Genomic DNA, 22,438 nt, shown 5'->3' with positions numbered 1-22,438 from the left:
TGCTTAGCGAAATAAGTCAATCGGAGAAAGACAACTATCATATGATCTCCCTGATATGAGGGAGAGGAGATGCAACATGGGGGGTTAATGTGGTAGGAGAAGAGTAAATGAAACAAGTTGGGATTGGGAGGGAGACAAACCATAAATGACTCTTAATCTCACAAAACAAACTGAGGGTTGCTGGGCAGAGGGGGGTTGGGGGGGGGTTATGGACATTGGGTAGGGTATGTGCTATGGTGAGTGCTGTGAAGTTTGTAAACGTGGAGATTCACAGACCTGTACCCCTGGGGGAAAAAAAATATATATATATATGTTTATAAAAAATAAAATTATTAAAAAAAAAAAAAAAAAGAAAATGAAAAGACAACCTATGGCATGCAAGAAAATATTTGTAAATTACTTATCTGATGAGTGACATGAATCCAGAAGATATGAAGAATTCTTAAAACTCATTAAAAAAGGCAAATAATTATAAAATGAGCATGGAATTTGAATAGACATTTCTACAAAGAAGATATACAAAAGGCCAGTAAACTCATGAAAAGATTAAAAGTTAAAAGACAGGAAATCGTTAAGAAAGCAAATACCAATCATACCTATCAAAGAAACCTGGTAGAAATTCTTACAACAAATAAAATAGATTTTTAAAAACACTGCTAAGCATCAAGAAAATCATTACACTACATAAACGATAAAAGGTGCAATTTGCCAAAACAATATACCAATTCTTAACTTTTACGCACCAGTGTAATTCTAAAAATACAGTGTAAGCCACAATAAAAAAAAAAAAATTACCTCATACCTACTAAGATGGCTACGATTTTTTTTAAAAGTGGAAAATAGGGTGCCTGGGTTTGGGTTAAAGCCTCTGCTTTCGGCTCAGGTCATGATCCCAGGGTCCTGGGATCGAGCCTATATCAGGTTCTCTGCTCAGTAGGGAGCCTGCTTCCCCTCTCTCTCTCCGCCTGCCTCTCTGACTACTTATGATCTCTGTCAAATAAATAAATAAAATCTTTAAAAAAGGTGGAAAATAACAAGTGTTGGCAAATATATGGAGAAATTGGAGCTCTTAAACAATGCTGGTTGGAATGTGAAATGGTGCGGCCATTATGGAAAATATTTTTGTAGTTCCTTAAAAGCTAAAAACATGATCCAGCATTTACACTCCTGGGTATATACCCCATGGAATTGAAAACAGGGACTTATTTAGATACTTGTATGCTACTATTCATTGCAACATTATTCCCAAGAGGTGGAAGGTAAAAACAACCCTAGTGTCCATCACCAGTTGAACAAATGTGGTATATCTATATAATGGAACATTTTTTCAAGAATAAGAAGGAATAAAGTTCTGATACATACTACATGGAATCTCGAAACATTATGCTAAATGAAACAAGCCATAAAAGAACAAATATTGTATGATTTCACTTAGATATCCAGAATACACAAATCCACAGATTTGGTGTCAGGGGAAAATGGGACATTACTATTTAATGGTTACACAGTTTCTGTTTGGAGTGATGAAAAAGTTTTGGAAACAGTGGTATTGGCTGCAAAACAGTATGATGTAATCAATGAAAATGAACTGTACCCTCAGAAATGGTTAAAGTGGTAAATTTTATGTTATATATATTATAATATTCAAAATTTAATATTGTAATATACCAAAAACCACTGAATTGTACAATGACAAGGATGAACTGTACACTTTAAATATGAACTATATCTCAGTAAAGCTGTTTAAGCATACACAGAACAAAGTTGACAGATCCTACAAAGAGGAACTGACAAACAGTTCCTACGCAGGAGATTTTAGCAAAAGTCAACAAAATTGGGGAACCTGGGTAGCTCAGTTGGTTAAGTTGCTGCCTTCAGTTCAGGTCAGGACCCCAGGGTCCTGGGATCAAGCCCGGCATCCGGAATCCCTGCTGAGCAGGAAGCCTGCTTCCCCCTCTCCCTCTGCCTGCCTCTCTACTTCTGCTCTCTCTCTCTCTCTCTGTGTGTGTCAAATAAATCAATAAAATCTTAAAAAAAAAAAAAAAAAGTCAACAAAACTACTGGCAAACCATAGTGTGAGATTAAAAACTGGAAACATTAAGTGGTCAATAATTAAATGGGAAACACCACCACCAACTTTCAGTATTTCATTTCTAGGTATGATGTATGCCTTAGGTATTTGTAAATATCTTTTAGCAGTTTATGGAAATTCTTTCCTATTTCTAGTGTACTACATTTTTGTTTTTTAATATGCTGGGGAATTGATCATATGGATTTTTTCCTTTATACTTTATATTCTCAAAATTAACCTAACTTGGTATAAACACGTAAGAGTATTTTTGTACATGCATATATAGTTTTAATTTGTTCATAATTTGTGTGGAAATTTTGCAAACTTTGCTCAGATTAGTCTATAATACTCCTTTATAATCTGACTAGCTGTTAATATGGAAGTTATACTGGCTTTGCAAAATGAGTTGTAAACTGCTACTTTTTATTCACTGGAAGAGTAAGATTGGTGTTGTTTTTTTAAATGCTGAAAAAATTAATTAGTAGAAGGTAAAACTGCAATACTACAACACAAGCATCAAAATGGCTAAAATGTAAAAATACCAAGTGTTGTGATATAATGAGCACTGGGTGTTCTGTAAGACTGATGAATCACTGAACTCTACCTTTGAGAAGCCTATAATATACTACATGTTAATTAATTGAATATGAATGTAAAAAATCATAAAAAATAAAAATATCAAATGTTGGTGAGGATGTAGAACACATGTAACTCTCGTAAACTGCTGGTGGAAGTGTACATGCAAAACTGTTTCACAATATCTGACCCAGCCTTTCTATCTTAGATATCTGCCCAACAGAAGTATGTATATATATATATACATGAATATACATATATGTCTAAGAAATGCATAGAGCTGCAGTATTCATAGTAGCCCCACAGCGCAAACAAACCAAGGGTCCACAAAAAATGGATTGGATAAATTCTGGTATACTCGTGCAATGATATCTCACTATTGTTTTATGGCAAACACACCAAAATATTTTTTAAGTAGTATTAATATCCCATGCTTCTGTGGGTTGACAGGCCCAGCTTTGGTTCTTAACTTGTGGTTCCAGTTAGACGGCAGCTAATACATTCATCTGAAGTTTGACAGTACCATGATTTACAAGATGGCTCACTTACATTGTTGGCAACTGTGACCAACTGCTGGCTAAAATATCAGCTGGGGCTGTTAACGAGAAAGCCTATATATATGGCCTCTCCATACGGTACAGACTTCGCACAGCATGACAACTGGATTTTGAGACTGTTCCAAGAGTGTGAGTTCTAAGAGACTCAGCTAGAATGTGGAAGGCTTCATGTCACAGAGTCTTCTTTACTGCCATAGACAAAAACGAATCACAAAGACCAAACAAAATTCAGGAGTGAGGAATTCTGCAATAGTGTGAATACTAAGAGGTATAGTTCACTGAGGGGCCATTTTTGGAAAATGGCTACCAGAAATGGAGTAGTATACAGAAGCGGGGGGTAATATTTAGGTTGAACTATATATGAAACTGTGGACACCAACATACAAAAACAGCAATTTCAAATGATTTATTCTAATAATAGTAAAAAACAGACAAAACTAATCTATGTCAGTCTGGTGACTGCTCTGGGCTAGTAATGAAAACTAATAAGAAGGAAGTACAAGGGATGCTTCTAACAAATTGGTAATATTCTATATCTTGATTCAATGGGGGTTTCACAGAAGATTTCACTTCATAATTCTTATCAATCTTACATTAGGATTTCTTTTAAGTAGGCTCCACGCTCAACATGGGGCTTGAACTCATGACCCCAAGATCAAGAGTTGCATGCTCTACTGATTGAGCCAGGTAGGCGCCCCTAAGATTTGATTTTTATTTTATGTATGTTATACTTCAAATAAAAAGTTAATTTTGCTCTTCGTGACTGCCAAAACCCTCAATGAAACATGATTCATAATCATTTAGACTGGGAAAATTTTCTGTTTTACCAAGGAAAATTAGCAAGTAAGTGGCCCAGTGGGGACTCTAATGTATTTTCTTTTTTCTTTTAGAGATTTTTTATTTATTTGTCAGAGAGAGAAAGAGAGCGCGCGCACAAGCAGGAAGAACAGCAGGCAGAGGGAGAAGGCGGCTCCCCATTGAGCAAGGAGCCTGATGTGGAACTCGATTCCAGGACCCTGGGATCACAACCTGAGCTGAAGGCAGATGTTTAACTGACTGAGCTACCCAGGTGTCCCATCTGATGTATTTCTTCCTGATGCACACAAAACTTGCAGATTTTACTCTTTGCACAGGAGAAACCCCTTATTTCAAAATTAGTCCCTAAAACATCCTACTTTCCTTCTTTGCCTTCCTTTAAAGGTGAACTAAGATAGATTTTTTCACAGGGAGATGAGAGATCTGTGCACTGGTCTGTCTTACTGTAGTCATTCTCATTTACCCAATGTTATTAATACACAAATGCACAATGCAAACTATCAACTGAAGAAGAAATGTTTGTGTATAGGAGTGTGCTAAGGAGCAAAACAAAATCTCTTGACTCCTAACTTTTCAAAAGTAAGAACACCCAACTGGTAGAAAACTGCAACTAAAAGAAGATTCTTTCAGCAAATAAATGTATTAATCAAAAAAATCTTCATTTAACACTAATTTTGGAGCACAGTTTCTCAACCAACTTTGGCACTTAGGACATTTCATGTCAGATAATTCTGGGAGCAGAGGGCTAACCCGTGTATTACAGAATGTTTAGCTGCATCCCTGGTTTCTACCCACCAGATGCCAGTAGCTCCTACCAACTGTGACAACTAGAATGTTTTGACATTGCCAAATGTCCCTTGGGGCAGGGAGAGCAGGTACAAAATCAGCCCCATTTGAGAATTATCACTGTAGATGTACACGGGCTCAAAACTCTTGCTAAAGACAACACTTATAAAACTATACATTAGTTTCACATTTTTTAGAAAAATACTGAGCAGAAAACCTACTCTATGAGTGAGAACATTAAATATAATATAGCTGTAAACATGGATTTTCATTATGTCCCATTTAGTACATGTAATGAATAAACAGGAAAATGTGCTCTATAAATAATAGCTAATTGCAGAATATTAATAAGGCCAAGGCAGTCTTCAATCCCTCCCAACTGTTTTTCTGTAAGGACAGAGATGACAAACTGGATTCCAAATTATCTTGTGTACTCTTGTAAAATATAGATTTCTGAGCCCCAAAACAGACCTATGAAATTGAGATGTGGAGACAGCAATGTAAACTTCTAATAAGCCTTCCTTCAGAGCCCACGATTAAATTCCTATACATACAAAATTATAACAAAAACAGCACCAGGGAGTACTTATCTCCAATCTTTCGTGACCACAACTTTTAACATATCTGTAATCTGTGTCACTGATCAGAAGAAGATAAAGAGAAGGAACACACCAGTCAACCAACAGCAGATGGTGAGGAAGATAAAAGCATCAGTTTGAAGAGTCGGAGAGCCAGGATTTTGGTCTTCGTCTACCACTTACTTGGCCTGTAGCTATTAGCAGGGCACAAACTCCCTGGGTTTCAATTCTCTGTGAAAAAGAGGTAATTGTCAGGCCACATTGTTACTGACAAAAAGAATCAAAAACAGATGTGAAAGCTCTAAGGAAAAACAGCATGATTCTGAATGATTACTATTATTTGACAGACATAAAGCTACAACTAAGAAGAGAGCCATACTCAGTAAAATTATCCAACAAAATACTCATCTGGATATATAGAAGAAACCTGTTTCTAGAGAAACATATTCTAAATATTATTCAAACAATAAAAAATAAAAGCATAGTCATGTGGTATCTAGGTTAAGCAAGAGAACATACTGATAAGCAGGAAAATTTCTACAGATGAGAAGCTGAGAGTCAGTCAAGTGTCACTTTATAGAAACAAGTATCAAAGTAGGAAAGATCCTACACAACTACCAAAGAAAAACTTGTTCTAGTATAAGGTAGCTAAGAAAAGATTTATATTCAATTTCTGCTGTAGACCAACATGAAATAAGCACAGTAGAAGCTACTTTTCTCACTGATTACAACTAAAGACTTGAGATAAAAATATATAAAGCAATTATATAAGTAATCCAAAAAAGTAAAATTATAAAAAAGTAAATTACAGTAGTTAGAGTGGAGAGGCAAAATTGCAATCTGAGATATGGTGAACTTTCCAGGTGTTCTTCTGTTCCCCTTTAATTTTCTTTACTTAAACCTTTGACTCAAAGATGGGTCGAATTAGGGAACTACACAGTAGGCACGGCAGCAAAAGAAGACAAAGGAAGAAAAGGAGCCCTGTGAACTGAAGAGTGTGTTGGGGGGGTGGGGACACATTTTTCTCTCTACCAGCTTTGCCCCAGGGACAACCCCAGTTATGTAATGGAATGGCCATGGTGATGATACTGTAGGAACTAAAACACCCAAGAGAGCACCCATCTCTGTATAGAGGAACAGGAAAAAAGGGTTTTTTGAAGAGTAGGGAGCAATCTCTGCTTGTTTGTTTTTTATACTTCACTTTTCTCTCAGCACTACACCCTAAGGCAATCCTACAGCACTGCCCAACAAAGAAAGACTGCACTACACAGAAAAGAATCTCAACCGTTTGAGCACAGTAATTATGAAAAGTGGCCACCAGAATCCAGAAAACGTGGAGAAAAGCCTGCAAAGTATAGGAGACTATAAATCAGCATAAGTCCTGGGCTCCTGCCAAAGCTGTGCGTGTGCTGAATACATCCAAAGAACCACAGCAGTGACTGAGAACTGAGCTACAGCGTCAGCCTCAAACTAGCCCTTCAATGCTGCATGCCAAGTCAGATCCAAAGATCACAGGCTTTGGAAGTGAATTCAGTTTGGAACCAATGCCCCCCAAAATGAGAAGTATTTGAGTATTGGGTTAATCACCCACTAAAATAACAACAAAATTACTATTACAGAATGGATTTTAAAAAGACACAGCATCTCCTAAGATTCCAAAATGTCCAGGATACAATAAAAAAGTTACTTGGTACACTAGAATCAGAAAAATCTAAACAGTTTTCAAGATAAAAGATACCATCTGAAGGAAAGCCAAAGTTTTTATAAAAAATGAACAGAGACTCAGGACAAAATTTAAAATTCACATTACTAGAGTTCCTGAAAAAGACAAGAAAAATATTTGAAAAAGTAACAACTGAAAAGTATCCTAATTTGTTCCAAGGAATGGATTTAATGATAAGAAAATCTCAGTTTAATAAAACCAAGGCCAGATCCATCAAAATCAACCTGCTGAAAGATAAACTCAATTTAAAAAAAAAAACTTAAAGGACAAGAATATGTTTAAAATATACAATTCACATAGGGAAACAGTAATTTGAATGACTGCAGAGTTTGGATCAAAACTATGAAGTGGAGCACCTGGGCGGCTCAGTTGGTTAAGTGTCTGCCTTCGGCTCAGGTCATGATCCTGGGGTCCTAGAATCAAGGCGCCCATCAGTCTCCCTGCTCAGAGGGGAGCCTGCTTCTCCTTCTTCCTCTGTCTTGTGCTCTCTCTGTCAAGTAAATAGAATCTTAAAACAAAAACAAACAAACAAAACCTATGGAAGTCACAAAACAGCCAAACTACATATTTAAAGTACAGAGAAAAAAGAGCTATCAACCTAGAAATCTATAGCCATTGAAAATATTCTTCAATTGTAAGACAACTCAAAACACTGCCACACAAAGGAAAATTAAAAGAACTTAAGAAATTCTTCACTTAATTGAAATGAAACCACAGGGAAATCGGAAACCTCAAGCAAAAGGAATGAAGTATCTGGGTAAATATAAAAAACTATTTTCTCCTACTAAATTATAGGGGCACCTGGGTGGCTCAGTTGGTTAAGCGTCTGCCTTCAGCTCAGGTCATGATCTCCAAGTCCTGGGATGAGCCCTGTATCTGGCTCCCAGCAGAGCAGGAAGTTGGTTTCTCCCCCCACCCCGCCCCCGCCACTTCCCCTGCTTGTGCTCTTCCTCTTTCTCTCTCAAATTAAAAGTAAAAAAAAATAAATTATATAAAATATGCATTACTATTGAAAGTAAAACTTATGCATATTTGGGGAGATTTCATTCCATGTAAAATTAAAACATATGACAAACATACCCGAAAAAGGGAGAGGGAATAGGGAACTGTATGGATGGAACTGTATAGTTTTACTTGAAGTGGTAAAACATGAAATCCTAACTGACTGAGCCTCCCAAACATCCCATTTATTTTTCATTTTTTTTTAAAATATTTTATTTATTTGTCTCAGAGAGAGAGAGAGAGAGAGCAAGAAAGAGAGAGATGGAGCACACAAGCAGGGGGAGAAGTAGGCTCCCAGCTGAGGAAGGAGCCTGATTCGGGACTTGATCCCAAGACCCTGGAATCATGACCTGAGCCGAAAGCAGAAGCTTAACTGATTGAGCAACCCAGGTGTCTCATAAAATGGGAAATATAAGTACACTGTAAAAAGTAGGCATATATATTATAATCGATACAGCAACCTTGAAAAAACAATAAAGAAAAAAGATACACCAAAACTGAATACTAAAAATATTCAAATAATCCAAATGATGGCAAGAAAGGAAGAAGAAACAAAAAACAGAAGGGATAACAAAAGAACTTAAAAATGGAAGGACTAAATTGAATGAATTCAATAATTTCATTACATTTCAATTAAAAGACATTAACTGTCAGACTGTATTTTTAAAGATGACCCAATTATACACTGCCTACTAAATTTATACTTTAATATAAAAATGTACATACATTAATATAATAATAAAATGAAGAAACACAATACACAAACACTACTCAAATGGAAGATGAAGAGTACTGACAGAGAAGAAAGAAAGAAAGAACCAGAAGAAAGAAAATGACCAGGGATAAAGACGGACATTACATAATGATAAACGAGTTAACTCACCAAGAAGAAGTAACAATCATAAATAGGTAATACAACAGAGGTAATACAAATACAAGAGGTGAAACTAACATAATTGATACACAAATGTTCAATTACACAATTACAGTTGAAGACTTAACATTCCTCCTTGAAAAACTGACAGAGCAAAGCAAAGAGAGAAATCAGCAAGGTTATAAAAACACTATGAGTCAATAACCTAACTGACGTTTATAGACGTCTCCATGCAAAAAAAGCAGAATGTACATTTTTTTCCAAGGGCTATACCATTCACTAAAATATGCCACAAATCTTATCAAATTTAAAATAAACTTTATTAAAGCAAACCTTATCAAATTTAAAAGAACAGAAATTATACAAAGCACACTCACTAAACATAACGAAATTAAAATCAAAATTAGTAAAAGGGGATTGAAAAATCCTCTGAAAAATCCTCAAATATCTGTAATCCAACATACATGTAAATAAACCAGGAAAGAATGAAAGACACAAAAACAATAGTAAATCCTAAAGGAACATCAATATGTACAAAACTGATTAAGATACAGAATGTGATCAGAGATATAAGAGCTTTCCTTAAAAGAAGGTAGCAGTTCTAACAACCGTTAGAAGTGAAACACAGTAAGCCTCGAGAAGCTAATTTCTCAACTACACGACAAACTCTGAGTAAGCAATTTAAGTAGAAGAATGAGGGCTGAGGCAAGGTTGTAGTATCTATTTTTCAACCTTTATTAAACTATAGTTGACAAATAAAATTGTATGTATTTAAGGAGTACAATGAGACGCTTTGATATATGTATACATTATGGAATAACTAGACTACAAAATTACTACTTACCAAGAAAGTAAGATGACTGTTGTTATAGTCTGCCAAAACTCACATAAAATAGAATTGGGAAGGGGAGGTAAACTGAAAAAATAAACACCTGATTTGAATGCAAATACAAGGAGGTAGTTTCAAATTTCATTGTAAACAATCATCCATTTTTGTTCTACTTATTAAGGAGAAAGAATTAGCAACTTACTGCTTAAAATGTTAAGGCAAATTAAGTAAACTTCCAAAGCAGAGAGCATCAGAACCAGCCCTGTTCACTGGTGAATTATACCAAACATGTTAGAAAAAATTGTATCAATTCTCTACGATTCCTTTCAGATGGTAGAAGCAGGATTACTTCCAAACTCACTCTATGAAGCCAGCATTACATCTCCATCAGAGCTCTGCATGACCAGCCACATTGTCAGTGAGCAGTAATTCTGAAAGAAATCTTTTTCTCTGAGCAGGTCTCAATAATGGGTTTAAAATATTCACTAAACCATGTTGTAAACAAATATGCTATAATCCAGGCTTTGTTTTCCCATTTATGGATCACAGGGAGAGTTGATTTAGCATAATTCTTAAGGACCAGAGGATTTTTTAAATTATTAAATAATAACAATTTATTTAATTATTTATTTAATTTAATTATTTTATTTTATTTAATTTTAATTAATTTAATGCAAATATTTATTTAATTTAAATATTTATTTAATTATTTAAATAATAATTTATTTAATAATTCAATAATAATTTAAAAATAAATTAAATTTTTAAAATTATTTATCTGACAGAGACACAGGGAGAGAGAGACTATAAGCAGCGGGAGTGGGAGAGGGAAAAGCAGGCTTCCCACTGAGCAGGGAGCCCAATGTGGGGCTCCATCCCAGGACCCCAGGATTATGACCTGAGCCAAAGGCAGATGCTTAATGACTAAGCCACCCAAGTGCCCCAAGGACCTGAGGATTTTCTAATAATCAATGAGCACAGGCTTCAAATTAAAGTCAGGAGCTGCATTAGCCCCTAGCAAGAGAGTCAGCCTGTCCACTGAAGCTTTGACGCCAAGAACTGACTTCTCTCTAGCTGTCAAAGTCCTAGATGGAATCTTCTTCCAAAAGAAGGCTGTTTTGTCTACTTTGCAAATCTGTTGTTTAGTGTAGTGTAGCTACACTTTCAAGTAGCTAGATCTTCTGGAACTGGCCGCTTTACCTTGTAGCAAATGGCCTTTACATTACATTAGCAAAATCGCCTCCTTCCTTAAATCTCATGAAACTACCTCTGCTAGCTTCAAACTCTTCTTCTACAGCTTCCTCACCTCTCTTAGCCTTCAGAGAATTGAAGAGAGTTAGGGCTTTGCTCTGGATTAGGGAATGTTGTGCCCGGTTTGATCTTCTATTCAGACCAAACTTTCTCCTTACCAGCAATAAGGATATTTCATTCTCTTATCATTTGTGTGTTCACTGGAGTAGCATTTTTAATCTTAAAGAATTTTCCTTCGCATTCACAACCTAACTGGCGCAGAAGACCCAGCTCTCAGCTTGTCTCAGCTTCTGACATGCCTTCCTCACTAAGCTTAATCAGTTCTGACTTTTGATTGAAAGTGAGAAACAAGGAGGTGCGTGGATTGGTTTAAGCATCCAATCTTGATTTCAACTCAGGTCATGATCTTAGGGTAATGAAATTGAGCCCTGTGGTAGTGTGGAGCCTAATTAAGAGTCTCTCCCTCTCCCTCTGCCCCTCACACTGCTCCCACACATACGCATGTACGATCTTGCTCTAAAAAAATAAGTAACATGAGAAATATGCAACTCTCCTTTTCACTTGAACATGAAGACGCCACTGTAGGGTAATTAACTGTCCTAATTTCAATATTCTTATGTTTCAGGGAATAGTGAGGCCCAAGGAGAGGGAGAAAGAAAAAAGGTAAGGGAACAACTAGTCAGTGGGAACAGTTAGAACACACACATTTAATCAGTTATAGATTAACTGTAGAGATGTAGTTCATGCCACTGCAAAAACAATTACAATAGTAACATCAAAGACCACCATTACAAATATAATAATGAAAAGGTTTAAAATATTTCAAGAATTACCAAAATGTGACACAAAGTGAGCAAATGCTGTTGGAAAAATGGAGCCAACATACTTGCTCAATACAGAGTTGCAACAAACCTTCTGTTTGTAAAAAAAAGTAGTCTCAGCAAAGTGCAACAAATCGAAGTGTAATAAAATGAGGTATGCCTATAATCTGAAAACACAAAAAATAAAGGCTAAGGGGAGAAAACTAAGTATATTTCTAAAAAGAGAAAATGAATTATTCTAGGAAAAATAAAATATCATCAAAATATACTCTTGACTTTCCAGTAAATTAATTTGCACAATCACAAAAATAGTAAACAAGGACACCAATTAAGGCAAAAACTGCCAGCTGCCCACATCATACCCATTTTCTCTCACTTCTTTAAAATAAAACTCCAAGGGCGCCTGGATGGCTCAGTGGGTTAAAGCCTCTGCCTTCTGCTCAGGTCATGATCTCCACATCAGGCTCTCTGCTCAGCGGGGAGCCTGCTTCCTCCTCTCTCTGTCTCTGCCTGCGTCTCTGCCTACTTGTGATCTCTGTCAAATAAATAAATAAAATCTTTAAAATAAAATAAAACTCCAGTATTGTTTGGGATAGCAATAATATCTAAAATACTCAGCACTGGGGTGGCAGGCTGGCTCAGTCAGTAGAGGATGTGACTCTTGATCTCAAGGTGGTTGTGAGTTCAAGCCCCACATTGGCATCAAGCCTACTTTAAAAAAATAAAAATAAAATACCCAGCCCTTGCAGCCCCAATGAGGGCATGTGACTAAATTTTGGCCATTAAGATGTAACTAGAAGCTACAGGGTAGAATTTATAAGCAATGATCCTTAAGACTCGGGAACAAAACTGGCATGTGCCCTTTCTGCTTCTCCATTTTCCCCTACTTATAAGCAGAAAAAGTTAGAGGTTCCTGGAAAAATGAAGAGAGACAGAACTTTCTTGACATAAGAAAAGTCATTTTAGGCTTCCAGCCATCTTGTGAAAGGATCGAAGAGCAAAGAGCCACTATCAGGACAGGATATAATATGCATATCAGGGATAATAAATCAATGGTAAAACTCCCAGTGCCAACTCAAAAGTTAAAACTGACCTGATATATACATCCTTGAGTTATCTATGTAGGATCTAAACCTCTCTGAGCACTCAGACACAGACCAACTGGAACCAAAGAACTGATGACTGCTGGCCCTCATGACTTTGACCTGGACTCAGTCACCCTCAGATTACTTCTTCCCGAACCCTTCCACACTATACTCCCCACTGTGCAAGCCCCTACATGAATATGTGCACACTCTTAGCTTAAAACTTCCTCAATTTTGTTGTTCAGGAAAAACTGCTTTGGGAAAGATCCCCAGTGTTTTCTCCTCTACTTATTGCAAGTAAAACCCTTTCTCTTCCTGTTCTTTGGCTTAGTTGTGTCTTTTGGTTCAATAACCACCAACAGGCAAACCCAGTTTTGGGTAACACTGCCACCTACCGAAAAGCTGACAAGCATGTTAGAGCTCTAAAAACTTTCCTGAAGCAAAGGACAAACAGGGAGCCTGACTCCTTGCTAAATATGAAGTTGCTATCCCTTTCCTGGATTGTCAATCTCCAGAATTCTTTAATGTGAAAGAAAAATGAACTTTAAGCTTCTTTAAGTTATGGTTATTTCTAGTTTCTTTTATTAGAAATGTAATTCTGACAAATATAAGATACATAAATACTAGATAGAGGGATAGATAAATAGATACACAGATTTAAATAAAAATTATGACAAAAGAATTTGGGGGGTGTGAAGATGTAAAATGGACTAAATATTAAATCCTCATCTTGCATAATAGGAAGTCAATATAATGTCCAAAAGAGACTGGGGAAAGAGTGGTAAAAAAATAATAATTATGTCCAAAATAAAAAAAACATAAACCAGCACAGAAAAATGGAGTAAATGCCTAAAATATAACTCCAAAGGTATTTGGAAACTAGCACTAAAAGAGCGAGAGTTGATTCCAGTCCCACCAAGCAGGAGCGCACAGCCAGCACCCTGGCCATGGCAGATCTGGAGCGTAGGGTTATTGCTATCAAGCTGGACAGTGTATAGTGGGCCCTGGTAGGTGATATCATCAGGCACTTGGAGCAGCAAGGGTTCCATCTCATGGCCATGAAGCTCCTACAGGCCTCTGAGAAACTCCTGAAGCAGCACTCCACTGACCTGAAGGACCACCCATTCTTCCCAGGGCTGCTGAAGCCCATGAGCTCCAGGCCAGTTGTGGTCATGGTCTGGGTGGGACTGACTGTGGAGAAAACAAAGCAAGTGATGCTTGGGGAGACCAACTCAGCAGATTCTAAGCCAGGCACCAACCAGGATTTTTGGATTAAAGTTGGCAAGAACAACATTCATAGCAGCAATTCAATAAAAAGTACAGAGAAAGAAATCAGCCTGTGGTTTAAACCTGAAGAACTGGTTGACTACAAGTCTTGTGCTTTTGACTGTATGAATAAAATGTGACCAAAGCATCAGTCCCCTTTGTCACTTCTTGATGTGTCCCTAGACATAGCTCTTCAGTCCACTGATTTGAAAGTAACAGAATCAATCTTTATTTTCTAAAACATACATACCAATATAGCCTTTGGCAACTGGAAAAATAAATAAATAAATAAATAAATAAATAAATAAATAAATAAATAAGAAGGTGGGAGCATGTCATTAAGCTTTCATTATATGCTTTGTCCTGTTTGGTTTTGAAAAACTACTTAAAATTGTAAGTTACTACATAGATAAAAATTAATAACCACAATATTAACTACTCAATAATTTAATCAGCTACTACAAATTGTAGCATCAACATGAAGAAACGACCTTTTCCAAAGAGATGCTTGGCCTTTGCTCTTCACTAATGGGAGTTGATCTCTAGACCCTCAGAAACAGTCTGTGTGTATTGTCACATATGGTGGCCAGGAGAAGGTAACATCTTCTATGACTCCTTGAAGAGGACTTGAAGTCCTTGGTTTTGACTCCTCCTAGACTCTGTGCAATCCATCTCTTCCCTTGGATGATCTTAATCCGTATCCTTTCCCAGCATAATCTGTATTCCTATAATCATGAGTATAACAGCTCTCTATGAGTTCAGTGAATCCTAACAAATTGCTAAAACTCAGGGTGGTTTTAGAAATCTCCCAAATGGGGACACCTGGGTGGCTCAGTCAGTTAAGTGGCTGCCTTCAGCTCAGGCCATGATCCCAGGGACCTGGGATCGAGTCCCACATCAGGCTCCTTGCTCAGCGGGGAGCCTGCTTCTCTCTCTGCCTCTGCCTGCCACTCTGTCTGCTTGCACATGCTGTCTCTCTCTCTCTCTGACATGTAAATGAAATCTTTAGAAAGAAAGAAACAAACAAAGAAACAAAGAAATCTCCCAAATGTGCAACTGATGTCAGAAGTCAGGGCAACTGGGTGGATGCTGCGCCCCTCAACTTTGCAATTTGGCTGACTCTGGGTTACTAAAGAGGAAGGAGAAAAAAGAAGACAAAGGGCAGGAAGGGATATTACATTTCTAAATTGACTTAATAGAATCCTTATTGACTGCTTCATATACATTCATTTAATCCTGATAACCTTAATAGATGATATTATTTCCACCTATATAGAAGGAAATTATATATATATGAAGGTCAAGTAAGTGGGACAATGCCACAGAGCAAGCATAGGATAGGTCCAGGATACAAATCTAGCCTTTTGAATTCCAAGGCCCATGCACTTCTCATTATACTATGCTACCTCCCTACACCACAACTTCGTTTATCAATTATTCCTGGTGCTTAATCTTAATTTTGACATCACTGTATGTTTAAATAATCTGTGTGGAATAATCTAATAGCTACAATCCATGACCAGATGATCTATGTAGTTCTTTGTAAAACTAGCACAGTTGCATTCAAGTTATTCTTTTTCTTTAAAACATTTTATTATTTGAGCGAGAGAGAGGGAGCATGAGCAGGGGGAGAAGCAGACACAAGGAAGGAGAGAAAGAGAGAAAGAATCTCAAGCAGACTCCACAATGAGTGCAGAACCTGACACAGGGCTCAATTTCGAGACCCTGAAATCATGACCTGAGCCAAAATTAAGAGTTGGATGCTTAACCAACAGGACAACCCAAGTGCCCCTCAAGTTATTCTTGATGAGGAAAAATGAAAGTCACTTCACAGTAAGTCAAAGTTCAATGATATCAAAAAAATATGCGGTGAATCCATCACTATAAATTAACCTACTACTAAACTCAAGTGCCTATTCACTTCCAGATTTAACATGGGAAAAAAATTAAATGCAAAATAAACAGTGAAAAGCACTATCAGCACTGAAGTTTATTATAAACAAACCAAAGGAAGCATGAAAAAGAAGTGTCTGCACATTCAGAAAAATGTTTGTCATAACAGTATTACTGATTCATCACATATTACAGCTGTTGCTTTTCTTTGTGGAAACCAAACAAGTTGCATTAAAAATTATGTGTAGAATTCAGAAGGTGAATGAAAAAAGTAAAAAAACCAGTTACTAGGAAAATACTTAAGAGAAAGACATATTACTATACTGAATTCACAAGGAGGAGGAGAAAAGAGTTTCAGGATAAGTGAAGATTTCTGAAAGTGAGCAATCTGTTATACTGTACATGCAATGCATGAATATATGGGTTGTTTTATTTTGGAAGCATAATTATTTTAAGTCTTATTTTAGAAAAGAATATTAAATAAGGACAAAGACTCAAGTAAGACTAAATGGATGCTACCTTTAATATATAACCAAATTTCTAATATATAGATAACAAACTATCTAATTTTGAGTAGAAATAACACTCAAAATGGGTACAAAGATGAGAAGCAGGTTCTTTTCTACAATATTGTGATCATCAAAGTCCATCCACCAACACCGACCCACACCAGCCCCTGGGCAGAGGGTCATACTGGGCACCAAGGATTCCTCCAGGGGATTCTTGGTTCCACAGGAGACTCAGAACAAAGAATTACCTAAGGGGAGAGGCAGTGGTGCATCAGAAAGGGAGTTAGGTAGCTTACCTGTATGGTAACAACTACATCTCTATGGTCACCAACACCATTTCAACAAATACTGAAAGCATGTTTGCAAGTTTTAGCACAGAAACAGAGCTGTGGCATATATTCTTTCTCAAAGAACAGGGCTCAAGTAGCTGAGAAGGGCATGCTATTCAACTTCAAGAAAGACACACAGAGCAAAAGCAAGAAAGTAGACCCCAAGCTAACTACCTAGTTTCATCAAATTACTCATGGTAACCTGTGGCCTTGACAAACAGCCTTTACATTCAGTACAATACAAAAAAACAGTATGACAGCAAAAACATTTAAATGATTATTCCCTCAAAGAATATGAGATAAGGTCATAAAATAGTGTGTTACCAGGTCTGTACTTCATATACACTGTTAGTATGGTAGTTAAGAGAGGAACAGTGTGGGCTAAAATATTTAACAATGATTTTGAAGATGCTGGACATGTAAACACAAACACAAGATAGTTAAACAATTAAGAGCCAAACAAAGTTTCTCTGATAACAAGTGAGCCCAGACCAACTAGGATTAAGGTGCATCTCAAATGTGGCAGATGACTTGAGCTGAAATCTTCTAAAATAACAAACCCAATGGTCCATGTACATAGGGCTTCATCTTTGGAAATCAAATGCTATTTTATCCCCATCACCCAATCAATATATCTCAGACTAACTTGATTTTATAGGGTGCATACATTCACTATTATTATTTACCATTATTAACTGAAACCTGAGTTTTTTTATTTGGCTCAACTGAATATTGGACAAAAAACACAGCCCGCAACATGTTAAATATTTCAAATCAAAATCCACTATTATATAATGAGCTATATTCTCACATTTTAAAACAATCAGGATTTTCAGTTCTTGTCATGATGGAATACCTAATGTTGGAATACCCTTCTGCTATAAACACCTATAAAAGCTAGACCAAATACACCAAAAACAAACAAACAAACAAACAAAAAGCCCATTTGTAGGCCTTAGACAATAACCAACACAGCACTATGATCCTTGATAGAAGAAAACCAGATAAATCAAATCCCATATTCACATTGGCTTTCTCCTTAAGGGCATTTTTCAAATCATGGTGTAGAGAAACAGAGTACAAGCAGTGTGGCAGTCCTGCTGAAAGCAAAGACTACAATTAATGTTCGGGGCTGCTAAGGTAGCTGAATGGGGAAGTTGGGGGTCAGATTATTAGAGAGAAAAGAGCCAAAAAGAAAAAGTTACAAAACTATATAAAAATTTCCCTCTGGCGGGGGGGGACACACGGGACCTCAGTGGTACAGTCAGTTAAGTGTCAGACTCCTGGTTTCAGCTCAGGACATGATCTCAGGGTTGTGAGATGGAACCCCATGTTGGGCTCTGCTCTGAAAATGGGGCTGCTTAGTTTCTCTCTCCCTCTCTTTCAAATAAATAAATAAATCTTAAAAAAAAAAAATCCCTTCTGGGTTCTCATCTGCCTCTTAGGCAGAGATGAACAGTGTGGGTTAAAATACTTAACAATATTTTGTTAAATAGGGTGACTCCTAGAAGCCTAGGAGAGAATAGCTATAGGAGGCTTTTAGCTAAACAAAGAGTTCAGAGCTTGCACAGTTCTGAATAAATGAAGTATAGACTAATCAGAGGAGAGACACCTTGATGAATGCCACAGGTGTTTAGGTGAGACCCTAGATAATCCAAGCCCTAGGAATAAAAACAAAGTTGAAACAGACATTCCTTAACAAAGCCTAAAATTAAACTTCGCAGAATCAAAGTGATCCACTGGCAATTTAACTGCCCGCCCGAATAAAATGCAATTTTACTTAAAGGAAGATAACAATCCAAAGCTTCTATAATAGGGGTCAGCAAACCTTTCGAGTAAAGAGCCAGGAAGTAAGTATTTTTAGGTTTTGAGGGTCACAGTCTCCACCGCACATTCTCTTAAAACAAGAACAAAACCTTTAAAAAAGTAAAAACCATTCTTAGCTCATGGGCCACACAACAGCCACCAGGCTGATTTGGCCCGTAGGCCAATCTGTTGTCCACTACTCCACATTATACTCACAGTATACATCATACAATGCAAAATTAGTAGATATGCGAAGCAGGAAAAGTGTTTGATAATCAAGAAACAAAACAATCAAAAAAGACTTAGGAGTGATCTATATATTGGTCTTATGTAAGCACTTTAAAAATAAATGACTACATATTAAAGACAACAGAATCAAAAAACAGAAAATAGATTAAAACAGGATACATTTCACCAGAGAATTAGAATCTATGAAAATGATCACAGAGATATTCTAGAACTGCAAAACATGTGAAATAGAGGAACTCCTTGAATAGGTTTAAAAGCAGAATAAGCACAGGGAAAAAACCCCATACAATCAGCACATGTAAAGACAGATTAGCAGCCACTCAAAGGACAGAAAAAAATTGTAAGTAGAACATATATTAGATGTGAGATGTAGTCAAACAGTCTAATATATATATGTAACTGAAGTACAGAAGGAAAGAAGAGAAAATGGGTCAGAAGCAGTATCTGAATCAGTGAAAGATGAGAACTTTTCAAATGTTATAGACATCAACCTACAGATTCAAGAATGTCAGTAAATACCAATCAGGAAAAACACACACATAAAAAACCACATATACCTATATTACAGACAACTGACTAAAAATCAAAGAAAGAGAAAAATCTTAAAAACAAAGAATGAATGGACCTCTCTCCTGTCCTTCAGGAGAATACAGTAAAAGTGAAAGATGACTTCTTAAGAGAAATATGAAAGCCAATGAAGTGACATCATTAAACTACCGAAGGAAAAACCTATCAACACAAAATTCTATTGTCCGCAAAAATATCCCCCAGAACATGAGGAATAACAAAAGACAAAAAGTTGAAAGAATCTATCATAAACAGACCTTATTTAAAAAGTAATAAAAGAAGTTCTTTAGGATGAAGGACGATGATTCTAGATGGAAGCATGGATATATGAGAAATGCGTAAGTGCAGAGTATAGATATAAAAGCAAATAAACAGATGACTGATTGTTTAAAGCAATAATAACAATATCTTACAGGGTTTATAACATATGGGGGGATGTTGAAATACATAATAATAGCAAAAAAGTAGGAGGCAGGTAAATGGATTTAAACTGTTTTTAAGCTTTTTGTATTGGGGGGGGTGAACATGTTAGAAGTATTAAAGGTAGACTGATAAGTAAAGACACATTTTGTAATTTCTATGGTAATCACTAACTGTCGGATATTAAAAGATTACCCCAAAAAAGCTAAGAGAGGAAATAAAATAGAGTAGGAAATACTTAGAGGGGCACAAGAGAATCATTTTTTTTTTTTTTTTTTTTTTTTGGTGAGGGAATCTTATTGTACTTCCACAGATGTATACATATGCAAATATTCACTGAGTTTTATACTGAATATCTATGCACCGTACAATATATAGCATGTATATTATAACAAAAAAATCTGTATATAACTTCCAGGGCATAGGGAGACTGATCTGCAATTACTTTCTACACAGAATCCCCCCCCCCGCCAAAAAAACAAATCAAGAATCTAAAACACAAAAAGGTAGAGCAACTTCTGTATAGTCACTAAGCTTGTAAGTCTTCACACACTAAAAAGACTTACAAATTCATCACTGGATAACTGTCCAGGAAATCTCTCAACAGAAGTAAATGTCATTATCAGTAACAAACTTATTTATGACAAATGTGCTACAAGACCTAAGAACTATATATATACACCTCATGAAACATAGTGGGATTAAAGGGAAAAAAACAAGAAATAAGATAATCTTAACTCTGCATAATTATAAACCTGATTGATTAAGAGTTTCCTAGTGCTTAATATAATATAGTTTAGGGAAAAAATTTTTTTAACAAAATCTTTAAAGATCTATGACATACTACAACATTTGCATTTTCAAACACTATGGTAATTAGCAAATTATCACATATTTTTGCACTAAAGATGACCGGCTGCATTTTAACATGTGATTTTACTTAAAAAAAATTCTTGGTAAACAGTAATTTCTCTTTCAGGGTAGACACTGTCGAAAATCAATCTGAGCCATATCAAGGTTAAACAAGGGAGACTGGACATAATGTTTGCTTAAGACACACTAAAGTAACAGTAAAGGCAGTAATCAAAGTGAGTCTGTAGAAGTAACAGTCTCTCTACACCTCTGCCTGCCACTCTGCCTGCTTGTGTGCACGCTCTCTCTCTGACAAATAAATTTTTTAAAAAAGAAAAAAAATCTTAAATTGTATACATGAATAAACCAATATATGTAAAACAAAACACTCTGAGAGAATCTGAGTGACACATAAATGACAGTATTTTTAAAGAACTAACATATCAAATTTAAGTAGGGCTAGAAAATGACACTTAATAAAATAGTTAAAATGTTGACAAGAGGTGCTAACAGAACTTCTCTCTCTCTCTCTCTCTCTCTCTGTCACACACACACACACACACACACACACACACATTCTCCTGGCTCTGCAACTGCTTTGGCAAGTAACCTAATGACTCTAAACTTATTTTCTCACATATACAATATGTAAAGTCAATGGAACAATAATCAGGGGGAAAAAAACCCTAAAATTCTATCCTTTTTTACATCTGTAAAAGACTAGAGAGTGATTATAAATAAGTCAGGGCACCTGGGTGGCTCAGTCGGTTGGGCATCCTCATTTCAGCTCAGGTCATGATCTCAGGGTCATCAGATCCTGTGCTGGGTGTGGAGGCTGCTTAAGATCCTCTCTCAGGGAACCTGGGTGGCTCAGTCAGTTGGGCATCAGGCTGCTGGTTTGGGCTCAGATACTGATCTTGGGGTCATAACATCAGGCCTGTGCTGGGCTCTGCCCTGGACATGAAGCCTGCTTGGGATTCATTCTCCTCCTCCGTCTGATACTACCCCCTTACTCATGCTCTACTCCTTTAGTTTCCCATCTTAATCCACCTTCACCTGCTAACCCTACCTCTGCAACTTGATTTATACTACTAAATTGTTTAACATATTATTTAACAGAAAAAAAAAGTATAAGGATCAGCCAACTAAATATTCATCACCCAAATTATCACATAACTAAAATATGTATTAATTGAATTTCACCTTATTTTAAGAGAAAACAAAATCTATGATTTATGATATCTTTCATCAACAACTGAGGTACTGGTATTGTAAGGGCCTGCCCCTCCCAGAGTAACTAGCTTGTGGACCCCGGAAGTAGGGGCGGGGCAGGCCAGGTGAAGACGTCCAATCGGTGTGGCATGGGTATATCCACTGGGTGAATTAGTATTCAATTGGCTACCTGTGTAGGGGCGGGGCTCAACCACCCCCATAAAGGTCTGCAAGGCTGGTGAGGGGAGAGGAAGGAGAGCTGTCAGAAGAAGAAGGAAGGAGCAGCAGAGAAGAGTCGGCAGGAGCAGCAGCAGAAGAGTCGGCAGGAGCAGAAGAAGGAGAGTCGGCGGGAGTAGAGGAAAGAGA

General features: G+C 36.7%; 1 protein-coding gene and 1 pseudogene across 5 annotated transcripts in view; one reads left to right on the top strand and one right to left on the bottom strand.

The window, feature by feature from the left end:
• PTPN4 (protein tyrosine phosphatase non-receptor type 4) overlaps nucleotides 1-22,438 on the bottom strand; it is a 207,872-nt gene that overhangs the window by 138,693 nt on the left and 46,741 nt on the right. The gene's annotated exons all lie outside the window — the stretch shown is intronic.
• On the top strand, nucleotides 13,917-14,375 carry LOC116857064 (annotated as a pseudogene).

The sequence above is a fragment of the Lontra canadensis genome, unplaced genomic scaffold (genome assembly GCF_010015895.1).
Source record: "Lontra canadensis isolate GAN:19392208 unplaced genomic scaffold, GSC_riverotter_1.0 scaffold117, whole genome shotgun sequence".
Taxonomy (NCBI): Eukaryota; Metazoa; Chordata; class Mammalia; order Carnivora; family Mustelidae; genus Lontra; species Lontra canadensis.
Note: the sequence above shows the minus strand (reverse complement) of the source record. Positions and strands in the feature narration are given on the sequence as shown.